Source organism: Ixodes scapularis, unplaced genomic scaffold, assembly GCF_016920785.2.
Source record: "Ixodes scapularis isolate PalLabHiFi unplaced genomic scaffold, ASM1692078v2 PGA_scaffold4__175_contigs__length_147842914, whole genome shotgun sequence".
NCBI lineage: Eukaryota > Metazoa > Arthropoda > Arachnida > Ixodida > Ixodidae > Ixodes > Ixodes scapularis.
Window position 1 is genome coordinate 131,021,463 of NW_024609879.1, and position 17,997 is coordinate 131,039,459.

Consider the following 17,997-nt stretch of genomic DNA (forward strand, 5'->3'; position numbering starts at 1 on the left):
GGGGGAGGGGGGGGGGGGGGGGGGGGGGAGGCATCGGGGCTCGTGTTTCCCCGGGCCCGGGCCTTGATCCTTACCGAGACGCTGTTTACGTGCCATGTAACGAGCATGGCATGTAAACAAAATAACGGCCACGTTGCCTTTATTGACAAAATACATGGGAAATGGAATCCTGTAATGACACAAAGTACGACCCCAGCCAAAATATTACGTCCGTGAGACGCAAAATATTACGTCCGCAGGGCTGTCCGTGACGGACCGGCAGCGTGCGGCGCGAGAAAGGTTGCCGAGTTTTCGCCCTAAGAACCGGAGTTATTGGGTGAGCGTTGCAAGCCTTGACCTCTCTACCTACTCCACTAACTCGGAAGACGTCCTTTTCTGGATTTTCCCCCCCGTGGCCCATTTTTTGAGCCGAGAAGAGGACGAAGCGCTAGGCCTAATGGCTTGGCCTAACACGGCCATGCCGTTGCCGAACGGCATGGGAGATTCGAGAGGCGACGAGCATGCTCGCATGCACGACGAGAACATCCGTAGATACTTGGAAGATCTTGCACACAAGAGCAAGGGAATGATGACTGAGGAGGAAATTCTTGGACTACGCGAAATGAATGGCAAACCGCCAGCGGCAAGCGACGGAACCCTAAGCTAGCGAGGGAGGTCACCGCGGCGGTAAGGAACGAGAACAAGACTCACACGGTTGTAATTAGGATGCGAAACCTTGACGCGAAGAGTGTCGCAGGCTCTCGGCTCTCTCATCAAGGCTGCTGGAGTGCATGTCACTACGGCGCACCTCGAAGATAGCTTCCGGATCAATAGCAGAAGCAATACGGTATTCATACTTACGGACAACTCGGAAAGAGCATGCAAGTATGTGGGAATTAAAGACTTCACCATCCACGGCAAGAAAGTCGAGCTGTACGGGCACGGAACTACCCCCGGCAGATTTCGCCGCATCGTCGTCCCGAGATTTCTTGACCCTACAGGGGACGTTAACGAAGCCGAAATGCTGGAGCACCTCATCAGGTCTAACCCACATACGACCATCATAGATGCGAAACGTATGGGAAGGTCCCCCTCCGTCTTGATCACGCTAGGAACACAAGAGTCTCCCGGCTATATCAAGTTTCTCTGTGGGCTTTTCCCTTTCCACGATTATCTGGAAACCAAACAAGCATGCACAAGCTGTTAGAAACTAGGGCATAGATCGGACGCCTGTCCGACCCCCAATACTGGTATGTGTCCGAACTGCGGCGAGATTCACAGCCACCCCGCCAGGGTCAAAGGGGTACGTACAGAATACGACTACTATTTAGCGAAAAATTTGCCGCTAAATTTAGCGGGGAAATTTAATTGGTGTTGAGGTCACGTGACATCAATTTCCCCGCTAAATTTAGCGGAAAAATTTTCGCAAAATTTAGTGTGATGTCACATGTAACGTGCACCCCGCGCTGCCTCATCTGTAATGAACAACATTACACGGGAAGCAGAGACTGCAAGCAAAGGTATAAAGCTATTCATAAACCTAAGACCCCTATGGAAAAGCCAACCCCCAAGGAAGATTTTGTGGCACTAACCCCGCAAGCAGACAAAACTAAGGCCATCCCGTACGAAAGTGTCGGATACAGGCCGGAATGAAAAATGCCGGTTCCGCCTGGACCCAAAATTGGGGCACCAGTTTGTATCCAGCCTAGAAATGCACAGTTCCAGACGGGATAGAAACTGGTGCCCCAATTTTAGACTCCGGCCGGTGCGCCTCGCCCAAAATTCCCGCTGCATTTACCACTACACTCTGCATAAGTATTTCGCGCGATGCCCTTAGCCGTTACAACCGTGAGATCGTCGTGATTTCAGATTCAGGCGGACTGGGTCTGAAATCGCGACGATCTCTCGCTTGTAACGGCTAAGGGCAGCGCGCGAAATACTTTTGTAGTCGAGTGGTGAGCGCAGCGGTAATCCCGGCGGCGCACACGGTCGTCCAGGCGTCGTCACCAAACACATGTGCACGGAACACACACACAGCACGCACAAGCACAGTATCCCATGTTGAGTGCACCGGGAAGTTTCGGCGGGCAAGCGGTATCAGAGTTACCCAAGTATTGCACCAAGCACACCAGCGCCAAGCGCATCCAGATGCCGAGCCAAAGTGCAATGGGTCGGCAGCTTCACACTATAGACGCTTTGCAGCAGCTGTGCATGGGCGCCGCCATAACTGACCTTCAGTTTTTGTTTCCTCTTATTGAATTTTCTTCACTTCATCATTACCATAGCAGGCCAGGTTATGGCCATCTTAAATTCTATTGCGTCCTTCTACCCAGCATTCGCCTTTCTGGAAACTCGTCAACACCCGTTTCAGTGGCTCGGTATCTCCATAAGATAAAAGAAGGTCAGTAATGGCGGCTGTAAGCTGGCGCGTGTGTAAAGTCCAAAACCGAGCATGGCCTCCGATATCCCGAAGCGCGCGAACGCTTCTCCGGCCGTCCCATTCGTGCGAAGAGGGCGTAATCGAAAAAAGAGAAGGAGGCGGCGTGTCTCCGCGGGGAGGCGCTCCCAACCCAGTCATCCTAGAGTTCCTGTATAGCTACCTACGGTAGCAGAGTTGCGCATTCAGCCTCGGCGCGTGGCCGTAGCGCCGGCTTTCCCGCACGAGGTGGATGCTTTGCTCCTCACGTGACTAAATTTGGCGAATAGCGGCGCGGCGCGTGCCGCCGCGCATGGAAAACAGGAGAGGAGGAAAAGGAGGCGGAAAGCAGAGAAACATACGGCCGGGGGAAGAGAAACGTCGGCGGAGCGACCGTAAAGGTGGCTTTCTTGCATGCCAACGGATGCTTTGCTCCTCACGTGATGGATCTCGGCGAATAGCGGCGTGGCGGCGCGGGGAAAACAAATGCGCAACTCTGGCTCCCGTAGGGATATAACGCTCCGTGCGGGAACTATAGGGGGCGCTTTGAAAAACGCGCGCAGCGCCGCTAGCGGAGGAGCTGGCGTTCGACAGTGAGGCGCGTTCAGCAGCCTGCGGCGCCTTTTCGCGTGCCAAGCTGTGGCGGCGGAAGCGTGCACGGACGAAACTTTTGCTTTTTGATCCGATACGTTGAGGGTGACGTTGCATGAGTGCTGGGGCAGAAGGGCATTTAGCTGTTCTCCACTTCTTATATATTGAGATTTGATTCGTTAATTATTAGGGGTAATTTCTCTAGTTGCGGCCGAAAAAGGAGTTGGAGCAAGTTTCCGAAAAGCAAGACGGCCGCCACCATAATTTCTCTGAGTGGGAAATTTATTTCGCTCGTCGCTGTAAACGTAGGACTGCTGGAACGATGCTATTTGGAGGCGAGTGAGATGTTCACTAAGTTTGTGCACGAAGTGTGCCAAGTTTCATTAAAACAGCAGGTGTGAAGGTTATGCTTCTAACAAATAAATAAAAAAAGCTGTACGGGATATCAAATATTGGACCCAAAATGTTGTGTTATAGCGGGCTGTACAAAGTGCAGATTTGGGCACACAGGTGCTTGGACCTGACAGTGACATGACACGGCACTTATTATACCAAAAAGAGGTGGCATAGGGAAACCACGTGGAAATTTGGTTTGGGCGGCGTAACTCAATAGAAACCGGTTTTGACCATGAAAGGGCTGTCAAGAGAATACCACTGTCGTGGGAGGTGGAGACTTTACAGGTAGGAAGGGACTAGTGGACTGTACTTCCGATTGCAACAACTTTACGAAAGGTGGTTCCAAAGCCGAGAAAACAAAGTTGCCGGCCAACACACGGTTTGGCCGACAAGGACTTTTGCGGTCAGCTGTTGTGTAATAACGTGTAGTGCGAGGTGCTCATTTTCGGCGCACAAGTACTTTGACATGACCGTAATTAGACTCAACACTTATTATACCAAAAAGAGTGGGCATAGCAAAACCAGGTGGAAATTTAGTTAAGGCGGCGTAACTAAATGGGAAGTGGTTTTGACCGTCAAAGGCTGTCAAGATAATACCACTCATCGTGAGAGGTGCACACTTTACAGGTAGGAAGGAACCAGTGGACGGTACTTCCAGTTTGAAGCACTTTGCGATAGGTGGCTCTAAAGCCGAGAAAAAAATTGTTGTCTACAGAACTCGGGGTGTCAGCGTTTCCACATCCAAAAGGAGGCTGATCAAGAAAGAAAGCACACCACATAAAGTTTCATACTGAAACATCGATTCTCCAGTGATTCCGAGTTTCATTGTTGTTTTCTTTAGACTCATATTTGTCACTTTTTTTTACCATTCGAATCTTTCTTCATAAAGTACAAATTGCGTGCCATACTTGTCCGGAAATATCATCGACACGAACGATGGAGACGAAACTTCTTTGGAGAGCATTCCTCCAACGAAATTGGCACTGCATACCCGCGAGTGTGGGATGGCATTTCAGTTCGTCCCATCGGCGCTAACAGATGTAGGCGTTACTGCCACGAAAACAAACGCAGAGCGCAAAACGGTAGCGTAGAATATGTCAGCCGTGCCGACACAGTGGCAGACTTGATCGGGAGACCAAATTTTCGGCGTCGTACGGCACGGATCCATCGTTGTCGCTGTCCCACAAAACATCGGCGAGGGTTGAAAAACTGTGAAACTTTGTTCAAACGAGGTACGACGCATAACTATTGAAGCACTTAGTGACGCAGCAAAGGCAGCACTTCATGCGGTGAACCCAGCGCAACCGCACCGCTCCAACTTGAATGCGTACCAACGAACGCGGCGTGGTTTCGGTTTCGTTTTCTCTGGGGTTATCACTGCCTACCTTCGGTATCGGCCGCGCGGCGGCGCGCCAGTCGCGTCGCACGGAGTGTATACAGGAACTCTAAGTCATCCCAGAGAGTCATCCTAGAGTTCCTCGATATGCTCCCCCGAAGGGGGAGCAGAGTTGCGCATTTGTTTTCCCCGCGCCGCCACGCGGCTATTCGCCCAGATCCATCACGTGAGGAGCAAAGCATCCGCCGCCGTGCAAGAAAGCCACCTTTACGGTCGCTCCGCCGACGTTTCTCGCGCCCCGGCGTATGCTCCCCTGCTTTCGCCCTCCTTCTCCTCCTCTCCTGTTTTCCATGCGCGGCGGCGCGCGCGGCGCCGCTATTCGCCAAATTTAGTCACGTGAGGAGCAAAGCATCCAGTGCGAGCGGGAAAGCCGCCGCTACGGCCACTCGCCGAGGCTGAATGCGCAACTCTGCTACCGTAGGTAGCTATATACAGGAACTCTAAGTCATCCTAAAGTCCCTCGATGTTTTTTCACTGAGTCCAGGGACGTTAAGTCATCCACAGCATGGCGCGAGGCTGAAGAGTTCAAGAAAAAGTCTTGTTACGTCGAGTTACTGCAACTTATACTTACACATTTTTGTGTATTGTGGTAGAACGGTGAACGGCTGCTCTGGGGACGTAGATAGAAAATTTGTGATGCTTATTTAATTATTTAATTTGAGATATTCATCTGGACAGGTTGCGGCTAGCACTACAAGCGCGCCTTTTGATATATTTGATTGCAATCTGTAGCACATATAAAACAAAAAAAAAAAAAAGCTTCGTATACGAAAAAAAAATAGTACTTCCCTAAATAAAAATATTCATGCTGCAATTTTTTTTTCACGTTGTTTGGCGTAGCTTTTTGAGCCTTACGAGGTTTGATACTACATAGTGAAGTCCGTGTTGTCCTTCTTTTAATATTTTTAATATTTATTACGCAAGTTTTGCGGGTCGTATTGCGGTGTTTGCTACTACTAGAAGTACCTCCAAGGCGGTGTCACACTGCTTATACATTATACAAAAGGCAGCTGCAGATACCAGTCACCACGATATATCCGTGGTTCAAATGCTGCGTGCCAAGTGTCTAACTGAAGTCGTTGCCTTGCGGCATTCAAAGCTCAGATCTCGATTTGACTCGAGTTTGAATCTGTTCGCAGACTTTCTTTTGTATGATGTATAAGCAGCGTGACCCCGGGTTTGGGGAACAACCTTTGGTGGTGAGGTACAACCACCTCGCAAAGATTTCGCCGTTTTTTTTTTATAAACTTCGTGATAATTGTAGGTACTCATTGCAAAGGTGGGGCGTTAACTTGTCAACGTCTAGTCTTTGGCACATGTAGCACAAACCACCGTATCCCGTAATGCACTTTGTGATGTAACTTAATTGATATGCAAATAAACAATGGGATCTCAAGAAAAAGAACTCTGGTTTATCCACTATCCATTTCCGACAGCCGACGCAGCCCGACCCGAAGCTCATTTTCACGGGCCGGGTGCGCTTTATTTTAGCCCAGTATGAGTAGCTGACAAATTGCGCGGCATGGCAGCTCGCTTGCAACTGCTACACATAAGTTGATTACGATACCCAATAGTAAATACTGTAAGCATATTTTTTTGCTGCTATTATTAGTTCGATCAATCTGCAGGCCTAGGCAGCTTGTTCAGAAAAATAACCCGATCCTCCTGTTCTGCGACCAAACACGCGCGGAAAGGACGGAAAAACAAAAATGACAAGTAGAAGTAAGCAAAACGATGTGTCACAGTTGGAAAGAAAGGGACACATGGCGACGGGTTTGTACAAAAGACGCAGTCTCTATGGCAGTTTTCCAACTGAGGGGTTCTATATAGTAACGTTCGTTGGCTTGCTCGCTTCAACGCGACGCGTTCAACGCGTTCCTGTCTGATTGAAACGGCGATAGACGCCGCTCCGGCAGCCTTGATTCAACAATCTCCGCTCATCGCTGTGGACAGCGGCCAATCGATCTCGAATGCTCTGCGGCATGCTCTCGCACGACATCGCTGATGAGTTAACAAAGTATTCGCGTTAACCCCTCTCATTTCTTCTGCCACCTGAAGTCACTGGATCGTGGGAAAGTAGCGCCAAGCTCCCCGTATACGGTCGCCATTCCGGCTCATGATATGAGCAATCCCTCCTTGACAACTCCGTTCTTGTTGAGCCCGTCTACATTTGCTGGTGATGGGTAGCGTTGACGAATTGGCAAACTGGTGATTTGTTTCGCAGCTGGGAGTGTACCTCCAGAAAACAACAGCGGCATAAGCTGCGAGAGTGAGCCGGTAGATGACGCATGCAGTCTCTCCGGCCACCTCTTCCGCGTTATATTTCAACAGTGGAGTGCACTGTACGTTAGTTCTCGCCCTGGGAAGAACGTGAGGTAGGAGATAGGAGGTAGGAGATACCGAGGGCTGTTCTTTTTTCTTCCATCAATACATCGAGTTGTGAGTTTGCGCTTGTCTCTTCTCTCTTCCCTCTTCTCTGTACCTTTCTATTTGTGCGCAATTTTAACCATGTTCAATCATTACCAACTCGCCCAACTAACCACTTTACTAGAGATAGCTCCAGATTTTCACGGAGGCGATGCAGGGAGTGTACCTGAGTTGTTTGCAGCTCACTCTAGTTCAGTTTATAAAAACGGCTCCGAAGGCGCGTCGCCTACGTTGCTTCACTTGACTGGGTTCGGCGACCTGCTAATTAAAGAACATTAATGTTGTATGGAGAATATGTTGGGTTATGTATTAAACAAATGAGAGCCACATTATCTGCGGGAAATGACAGAATACATTCAGCAATTGTTAAATTGTATCATAAAATATTCACGCCCATTTTGTGCGCTGTATCTAATAACTCCTTTGAGGTCAGGGATATTTCCAGAAACGTGGAAAATAGCCGTTGTAGTTCCGATGTTGAAGACAGGAAATAGGACTGATGTTCTTAACTATGGACCTATCTCTGTTCTCCCTTCGTTTTCCAAGCTCTTTGAAATTGTCATACACCAATTCTTATAAGTTTCGTAACATAGCCATCCTTAACCAACACGGCTTTCTGGCAGGTCACTGCAGCTGCAAATCTTGTGGCTTTTATGTCCGCCGCTTCTCAGGTCGTTTGTAGTAAAGGTCAGCTGGACGTTATCTACTTTGACTTGAGCAAGGTTTTCTACGTTGTTAACCACACTATTCTCTTAACAAAGCTTTCCGCAGTGTGTAGCTCACTTCTCGACTGCATTAAAAGCTACTATCTGACAAACAGATTCGCATTCCCCCGGGTTAACAATATCGCCTCTTCATTTTACAGGGCTGCTTCTTGCGTCCCTCAGGAAGCTGTTTTAGGTCCCCTCCTGTTTTCTATTTTCGTAAACGACGTTTCCTCCGTTTTGTCCAAGTCGTCATTTCTGCAGTATGCAGATGACATAAAACTCTTCAAACAAATAGTCAGCATTGATGATTGCATTAGGCTTCAAGAGAACACATGTTGCGTTTACAATTGATGCTCGGGTAATGGTTTTTTTCCTTAACCGATCGAAAACCAAAGTTATGACATTTTCATGGAAGACATCGAATATCATTTTCGCTCGTAGCATCTGCAGTCAGTTGTTACCGCGTGCGTCTGAGATAAAGGACCTGGGGGTTACGGTTGATTCAAGCTTGACGTTTGATGATCACATTACAAGGGTTGTAAACTCGTCTCTCCGCACGTTGGGCGCCACATGTCGCATAAAATAGGAATTAAAAAAATCCTTTTACTTTTGTGACACTGTGCCTCTCGTTAGTGAGATCGGAACTTGAGTACGCCTCAGTTGTGTGGAACAACATTTCTAAAACTAACTCCTTGGCACTCGACAGAGTTCAGAATAAGTTTATTTCCATTATTAAACATCGCTACGTTAGGAGTTCTGTACATCGCTTTAACTAAGAAACTGATTCCGACCTTGTGAACTTGCTGAGCCTGCATCAATGTCGGGCTAAGGCGGATTTGTTGTTTTTATTTAAAGTTCTTCACGGTTTTATTAACTCTCCCAGCCTCTTGTTACAAGTGAGCCTTAAAGTTAAATGTGTCTCATCACTCATCGTTTATACCTCTCGGAATTTTAATCGATTAAGCCCTATTCTTAGATCAGCGGACTTTGATGTGCACTCGACATTTTTGGTTCGTGGTTGTTTGCAAGCAGTTGATGCTTAAAAAGGGTTGACAAGTACTTGTGTGTCGATACGCTATTATGTACTTGTCTTTGTTTAGAATATGCAAGCTTTGGTGTAACTTCTAATCTACGTTGTTCTTCTGCTTGTTTCTACCGCTCGAACTGTCTTCAAATGTGTGACTGTTCTAGTGTCAATTGGGTGGACTGCGTTCCACCACTGCCCTGGTGTTTCCGTTTTAATCATTTTTTTTCTCCTCACAAGTGTGCCAGCACTAAGTCTCTAGAGGTTGTTCCTAGACACTCAAATAAAGTGATTGAGTGGTTTATTGACCGAACATTATTATTATTATAATTTTTATTAATATTAATATTATCAGCAGCAGCAGCCAACTGGCCCTGGAGCGTTTCCGACGATAATAAAGAATTATTGATGCTGGGTTGACAGTACGGCCTTTTATCCGGTTAATTTATACTTTTTCATTGCAATCGGGGACGAGTGCCATCGACAACCGCCAGTCGTTTGCTGTAACAGCGTACGTAACACTTGTAACGTGCCGAATTCCGGTTCGGCGGGTCTCGGCCAGTTGGCTTTTCCCTTGCGGCGCGAAGGGCGAGCGCCGCCCACGCGGGATGACCTCCCGCTCGGCTAAGTGACTCGGCACGAACGTGTAAAGTTCACCGGGGGTCTCGGATGGCCAGATTAGCCAGATTGAAAAACACGGTTACACACACGGCGTTGAACAAACACCTCCTACCGACTTGTTATATGGGTCGAGGTTGTTGGCATAGAGTTCTGAGCCGTCTACGCTCTTCTTTCTTTTTTTTTTTGTTTTCGACCCTGGACGGAGCAATGAATCGACCAAGAGAGGTTTTGTCTTTTCTTGTTTTCAATCGAATTATTTTAAGTAGTAACGTGCACGGTATACAGACACCCAACACGGTATAGCATCATTTGTGTCGTCCATCATATGAGCTAAAATAAAACAGATTTATATGTAAAGAAAATCACCTGATATAGTCTCGCCTAGCAGCCCCGGAGTCGATTGATGAAGGTGAGTGTAATAAGTCGGAAGGCCATAGTTCAAACTTGTTCAGTTTTTCAGGTATAAAAGGAACGACGCGACGATTTTTGTACTTCATGCAACTACCGCTTAGTACGATTCCCTGACGTTAATATTAAACCGTTCGTTTTCCACCACACGCAATAAAAGTCGGGGAAAAAATTGCAGTGGCTTAGCTCGGCTATGCCAGGATATACGTAGCGTGAGCTTATGTGCACAAAAAGACAGGCGCTATCAAGCGGGTCCGGTGCAGCGTCAGACTTGGCTACTGCGCCACAGAGGTGCACAGCTGGGCACGCGGCGACGCTAGTGCGTCTGCCGCGGCTATGACGTCACTCCTCTGGAATGCGCAGACCGGCGAGGCGGGCGCGGCGGCGGCGAAGCGCGCGGCGGCGGCGGCTTTGGCGCGCCAGGTGTGCGCCGTGTGACGTCACTGCTCCTCGCTCATGATCAGCATGGAGCACGGCTCATTATGCGAGTCCCGCAAAACTGCTAACCTCGGCCAGTCTAGCTCACGCTACAAAAATGAAAGAAAAACTAGCTGCGTTCACCTTCCCAACTCGCTGCCCGAACAAGCGACCACGTGATCTGGAGCCTATTTTATTCCGCCAATGGTGAACATATATCCACGCGCTGGGGCTGGCAAAGCACAGGACACGCGCCGAGTTTCAGACATTGTTACGGTTCGGCGCCACCATTGTGACAATTGGCCACGGGCCACTACGCGAATGTTGGTCGAGCTATTGATATCAATCGAGTGCTCATGCAATGCTCGGGTTCAATCTATGAGCGGCATTCAAATACGCATGGCGGATGTGACCCCCAGTCTAGCGGTTGTACTATACAGGCTGATTTGCACATCTACAGCTGGGAGACAAGTCACCAGTTGAGGCAGACTAACTTCAGGCTGTACAAACATACACACGAAAGACACTTATACGTCACCAAGTTTTGCGAAGGGGAGAAAGAAAGTAAACAATCGTTTTTGTTCCTGAATTTCTTGGTCAGTGTCGTTGCGTGCGAGTATACCTGTGCCAGCTCGTGTAGAAGTGAAAAACATTCCAAGCGAATATCGTTTCACGGCCTATTAAAAGGAGTGTAGCGATACTTCCACGAAACTCTCAGTGGAATGCTCTCTTAATAGGTGGTATTCACTGAGCCTGCAGGTTCGATTTTGCCAGGGAGTTCACCGTCGATCCGCCATCTTCGAGGTCGTGGTTTGTCTGGCTTGGGTATGCGGTCGTCCGTTGGTAGTGTGTGCTAATTTGATATCGTTGAAGAAGTTTCGTTGAACAGAAGAGAGAAAAAAGTTTATCTCGGGGCGGGCCGTTTTAATCTCCTTGTTGCCGCTGAGTACCGTGTGTAAAGGCTGAACCACATGTAAGCAATTTAAGGAGCGGCGAGACGAGACAAGCGACGACGATCCGCTTCGCTGTCGCTCGGTCACTCGCGCAACGAGGCAAACCGCACGAAAGCGACGGGAGCAAGCGACCAAGGCGATGAGCGACGTTTTCTAGAAATCCAGAAACCGAGCGACGCGACGAGCGACCGTGAGAAATCTCCGTCGCTCGTCGCTGACTCCCGCCGCTGTCTCACTCGCTCGCTAAATCGCTTACATACGGTTCACCCTTCACTGTCGCTTGTCGCGCAGCTTGGTTTTTGGATTTCTAAAAAACTTAGCGCTTATCGCCTTGGTCGTTTGCTCCCGTCGCTTTCATGCGGCTTGCCTCGTCGCGCGAGTGATCGAGCGATAGCGAAGCGGGTCGCCGTCGCTTGTCTCGTCGCGGCCAAATCGCTTACATGCGGTTTTTAAATCGCTTGGGCTAATGAAAAATGCGCCGCATATTTCATTAGCTGCACACTCGTTGACACGCACGGTATGTTTCTGCACAGGAACGAACACCGAAGGCACGACGTATACGACACCGAGGCAATGGAGCAACGCGGTTACACGGCCGTAGTGCAGAAAATCCGGTAGAGAAGAACAATAAAGAAACTAGCAAAACAATTAGTAATCAAGCCGTGTTACAAAAGCACCAAAGTAGAAAAATCACAGTTCTTGCAAAAGAGCTACCGCCGTGGGCACGGCGCGCGACACGGAACGCAGCATGGAGCCGAGGGAGCAACGCGGCCGCGGCGGACAAGTCCGAGAGCGACAAAAACGAACTAAAACACGCACCCAAAATATTCCTACGGCGCTTTAAAAGCACCAAAGTATAATAATAACCCCTCGTTTCGGCCAAAAAGACGCTTTAAACTTGTAAAATGCTGCTAAACCACGCTGAAAGGTCCGGCCAGACGACACCTGACACCTATACGTGGGATAGAAAGAGATTTCGAAGATGGCGACCGTGGGGGCCGATGCCAGGGAACCTAGCGAGTGTCGTCAAGTGAATGTCAGCTAGCAGTTGGTACTCATATTGTATACTTACCTGAACAAAAAATGGTGACTTCTTCCCAATGGCGGAAGGGTCACCCGAAGTCTTGGCTCAGACCTTAGAAAATGGCTTCTCAAAACGCTAGTTCGCTAAAGTTTATCTTTTTTTTCCTCTTTTTCGTTTTTGGACGCGCGCAAGTTTCTCGAAGGTGGACATGTTTCCGTTACGGAAGATATCCGAAGAGTGGCGGCTGTTCGCAAATGTCGCGATCGACCTACAATTCGCGAAACATCAGACGGGAAAACCTTGCGCCCCAGTCTTTTTATGCGCTTCTTTTTTTTTTTCCATAAGTACGTAGACTATGGTGTTAGCTTGTGTTCTATTAATTTTGTTATTGTAATGCCCACATGCATTTTACTCTCAGGTGGCCAATGGTAAGTGAAAAAAAAATCATTCGTATTATAATCGTGTCGAGCCCTTGCCATCTTCTGATTGCTCCACAGCCCGTGGGATTGCGGTATTTGCCGCTCAGAATTAATGCCAACGAACCAATCACGATGTAAGAGGCGTGAGCACGTACCAAGCTTTGTGTTTTTTGAGCTGCTAGTGATTTTATCATATGAATGCATGAGTGTGGCTAATTACCGTCAGTTAGCTATGTGACTTAATTTTTATCCGCCATAACTTTGGTGTCCTTTTGTGCTGCGCAAATGTCTAAAGTTAATTGGAATACTTCTGGTACACGGGATGTTTCAGAGACGTTCCATCCTGCGCGCACTTCGCCGATAACTCTAATTAGGTATCGCCGCGTACGTCTTCAAGTTTGCAGTTGGCTTTAAAGGGATGGTGAACCGAAATTTGGATTTCAGAAAACAATGCAGGAGATGTAGGCGGGACGCTACAGTCCCTACAACACTACCTGTAAGGCGATATCTCGAATCGACGGCCGTATTTCCGGAAGAAAAAAGGTTGAGATTGAACGAGGCCGACGAGGCGCGTGACGTCAAGATATCTCGTTTCCTCCTCTCTTCGTTTCGCCTTGTCAAGGCGACGAGGCGGAGAAGACGCAAGGCCCTTCCCTCTCCTTCTCGGAGAAATAAGACGCAAACATATCTATAAATGCGCCTCCTTTTTTTTTTTTTTGAAAATACGGTCATTTGTTCGATATATCGTCGTATGACTGATGTTCTGATGTTTGTAGCATCCCGTTGCACGCTTTTGCCGCCGTGCTTTCTGGAATCCAGATTTCGGTTCAGCATTCCTTTAACGAGGTTGGTCCGAAGGGCGAAAATCTGCGGAATCCCGGAGAAAAAAGATCACTCACTTTTGTGCGGATCCGGAGAGAAGTTCATCAGTCTTTCGAACGAACCGGAGAAAAGCTCACCTTGAATTCAATTCGCATGCAAGGTGGTCGTTATCATCTTTAGAGCAGTAAAGCGACCAAAAGTACATGCGCCCCTTCTCATGCACGGTTCCCATAGGAACAGGGCGATCTGCTGCAGCTCTCGTTCTCTTTCATGGCGACCGTTTTCATACGAGTGTCGCACCATATTTAATTCTCGCTTGGCGGTGATGGAGGAAGTATAATCATTATTATTTATTGACCCGATTGGAAGCACTTAGAATCGAAAGCATACCTTCATCAACAAATCGCGAAAGTGTGAAGATTTTGTACAGCTTGTCGGCTACTGCGTGAATGTTAATTCAATATATACAGGCCGGGTACTACGCAAGCTGCAGCATACTACGCAGGTTATATTTCCTCTTTATATAATTTTTAATGATCCTTATAGAAAATGTTTATCGCATTGTTGCCGCTCAATTCCTGACGCGTGTGACATATACCAGAAGAAGAAAAGATTCATCGTTTATAAGTGAGCTTTTCTACGCACCTATCAAAAGATTTTAAGCTTTTATTCGTATTCGATGGTCTTGCAGTGAGCCTTTTTCCGGTGAACCTTTCTCCGGTGAGCTTTTTTCTACCGCCCGGATCAACGTAGCTAAAAAAAAAAAAAAAACTCTCGACGTCGCCCAATAGCGTTCAATAAATCCGTTCGATTCGCTTTCGCGGGTGTTCCCCGCCCGCTCCAATTTCCAAACGAACCGGAATCCTCAAGATCGTCTGTGCAACGGAGGGTCATGTATGAAGCGCACTTGACCTCATTCTTCAAAGCCCACGCTCTGTAAAGCCGGATCAATTATATCGATTGGGGTGCTCTTTACAAATCTAAGAGCCCCTCTTAACTGACTGGAGAGACGGTATGAAATATACGTCCACCCCCCTCTTTACCGCATCTCCTTCGCTCGAACATGAAAGATGGTTCCTCCTTTATGTTCCTCTTCGGATCTACTTCTCGTTTTGTCTGTTCTTCTATTTTCTTTTTAGCTTCGCGGTTCCCCCCCCCCCCCCCCCCCCCCCATTTCCGTTCGATAGATGCTCACGATTCTCCATTTAAATCAATTGTTTCTCCGTTTGTACCCACAGATGGCGCTGGTGCTTGTCTCCCACCGTGCGCTTTTCGGGTGTGTCTTTCAATAGCTGTGGACCGCGGCAATCTTCGATACTCCGTTCATCTTGTAAAGTGGACGGCGGAGCGTTACCGCCAGCCAATCAGGGGCCCGAACCGTCCCACGTGATCTTCCTGTTGCGCGCTAGAGTATGCGTGGCGCGTGGTCACTGGGAAGTTCTCTTGTGTCTCATTGGCTGTAGCTATAGAGTTGGGTGCGGTCTTCTCTTACACAGTGAAGAGTAAAATGTAGCGTTTTTTTCCCGTTTTGTTTTTTTGTTTGGTGAGGTTTGTTTAATTCTGCGGCGCCATATGGTGGGGACGTAGTCACTGTGTGGATTTGTGCAACAGGCTTTTGCTACTTTTGAGCGTTCATTTTTTTCTAACTATCCGTGAGTAACTTGCATTGTATATCTTGTAGAAGACTCGCTCTTTTATTCTTAGTCCTTCCCTGCAGTTTGTAATAAATGAATGAATGTGGTGGCAGCGGCGGTTTTTGTTTGCCCCGATTCCTGATGCGTCGTGTAGATACGGACGTTAAATAGTCCGACATAATCGGCGCGCAGTTATCGTCTCATGGGGCATTCCGGGGCCTCTTGTTCAATGGGCTGGATGCGTGATGGTGAATGCTCACGTGACGTGAGCGTACGTGCACGTGTACCAGAGGGACCAGTCAAGGCGTAGTAAACGAAAGACCGATTGCAAGAACGACAGCACCCACGTAGTAAGCGCCCCCCCCCCCCCCCGCCCTTTCCCAAACGCAATTTTGCGGCTGTTTATTTTTTTGGACAGCCGAGATTTTGACATAAGTGAACTATTGTTCGCAACTGAACGTTATGGTTTTTCCTGTAACCAACGCTTACCACTCACCATTAGGTTTCTCATATACCATGAGCCAAAGTCAAATTTGTATGTGTTTAATTGAATTCGTTACTTCCCTCTGTAACGTAAGGTTGCAGGCCCTGAAGGTGTGTGATCACTTGCACTCGTCTAATAGATACATATATGCCAGGAAGAAAGAATAAAGAAGATAGACGGAGGCGTGGGTACAGTTTAACATCTGTGAATGAAACGCGTCGCTCCAGAACTCTTTCACAGTTCTGTGTCACTTCCGAGGAGACGTCGGTTCGTGTGGCTGCGAGCGCCAGAGCACGGACAGTTCAGATTAAGAATGACTGCCGGTGGCGTTCAGCCCTGACAAACGGGCTGGAATGCATTAGCCTACCGGTGTTTCTCAGTTAAAGGGAAGCTACGGAGCTTCTTGAAAAAAATGACTTAGAAGTGAATTCTAGTGGTTTTTTACCTTATGAACCCGAATACCCAAACCATTTGCTGCGCAAGAATTGTTAAACGCGAGAAAACGCGAAAGACAGTCGCTGTCCGTGACGTCATCGACGGATCTTTTGGCTGCCCAAGGCTAAGGAGGCGGGGATTCAGCCCTATTTTGAGATTGCTGTTATGGCTCTCCGGTGAGTCTCATTGAAATATAATTGTGATATCTGTTATTCTAACGGCCAAATGAACGCAATTCAAGTGTTTTTTCTCAAATGCAGAACCGCCCCATCTTCCCTTTTAAAAAGATGGCCGGGACAATGATAAGGGCGAGAAACACTGGCAAGCAGCCGGAGGGAGACCACCTCTTGTCGAAAGGCCAGGGCATGTGGTTCTTGGTGAGGTGGGACCTTTGCATAAGATAGAACACGCTGCACGGCGCTGCACCTTCTCCAATGCCGCGGTGAGGTTGGCCTGGGGAAGGCCTCATATTAAAAAGCAGTCTTCAAGCTGAAAGAAAAAAACTGCAGTAAAAAAAAAAAAGAATAAAAAAGCGTACGAGGGCGTCAGTATTTGTGTCCTCGAAGACCCGAGTGACAGACTTCAGCATTCTCCTGACCTTGCTTACTACTTCGCTGATGTGTAGCACCTGGCGGCAGCTACACGCTGCTAACACTCTAAACGACGGAATTTTCGCGTGGACCTAATTTTCGCGAATTCCGCGAACCGCCTCCGATTCGCGAACAATTCGGGAAAAATTTCATCACCTTGAAAGCGGCATTGAGACACCGGGGAAACACGCGTCCAAAAAGCATAACGATGTCATTATACTCGATATGTGAATATGATATGGAAAGTATCCTAAAGTAAATAACGTCGGAACGTCCTAAAGTAAATAACGTCCATAAGTCGGAATTCAGCTCACCTCAATAAGTTTATTTAGTACCTTCAGACAATTCCTGACAGAGTATAGCCGATTCGGATCGTGTCTCTGCTGTTCTCGAGATCCGCATACACTTCAATCAGCCATGCTGCGTGAACGGGATTCATAACACTTGCTCGCAAGTCGATCTTAACGTCAGCTGCACTTTGTACTTTCTCCACCACCTCTTGTACACATCCGGCATACCACTGGGTAAAGCGGTTCATCATGGCAGTTTTGAACACATTTTTAATGTTTAGGTCGTTCGGTTGCAGGAGTCCCGTGCAGCTTGCCGGGACGAAGACGTACTCAATGTTGTTTGCAGCTAGTTTCTGCAGAAGACTCTTCGTACGATGTGCAACGAAGATGTCAAAAATGCAAAGTGCACGTTGACTGGCACCGCCCACACGACTCCTGCATGTCTCCACGTACGGAAGGAGAACAGTGTCGACAAATCGCAGCATTGTGGCTTCGTTACTCCAATGGTTGTCACTGTGCCACACGTCCCAGTCATTTGGAAACATGACCTTGGCATGGCACCTATCTGTTTTGCCTGCATATAACACTTGAGGAGGCAAGAGTTTGCCAGAAAGCGTCGTGGTCATCAAAACGATGACTTCCCTTTTTTCGTCCAAGCCAACCACCCCAACTTGCTTGGAACCTCGGGCCTCCGTCGTCCACTTGCTGGCCGGAACCAGCTTGACACCTGTTTGGTCCCAGTTGAGCACCAAGTCGTCGGGAATACTGAAGTGGTTTCTCTTCTCGTCGATAGTCCGCAGGAACTTCTTCTTGGCACCCTCGAAATCGTTTGGAAAATTTCGCGCAGTCTTCGTGGCCTTACGCTTGACGAATCCAATCCTGTTCAGGAAAGATTTTGCCTGCAGGGTCTGTCGAGAACGAGAGTCCCACCAAACTCTGGCAAGAGTGTGGGCTTGGTCCCTCG

General features: G+C 48.2%; 1 pseudogene; it reads left to right on the forward strand.

Annotated features, from left to right (window-relative positions):
* Positions 1 to 436: 436 nt before the first annotated feature.
* On the forward strand, positions 437 to 16,557 carry LOC120836069 (annotated as a pseudogene).
* The last annotated feature ends 1,440 nt before the right edge of the window (positions 16,558 to 17,997 follow it).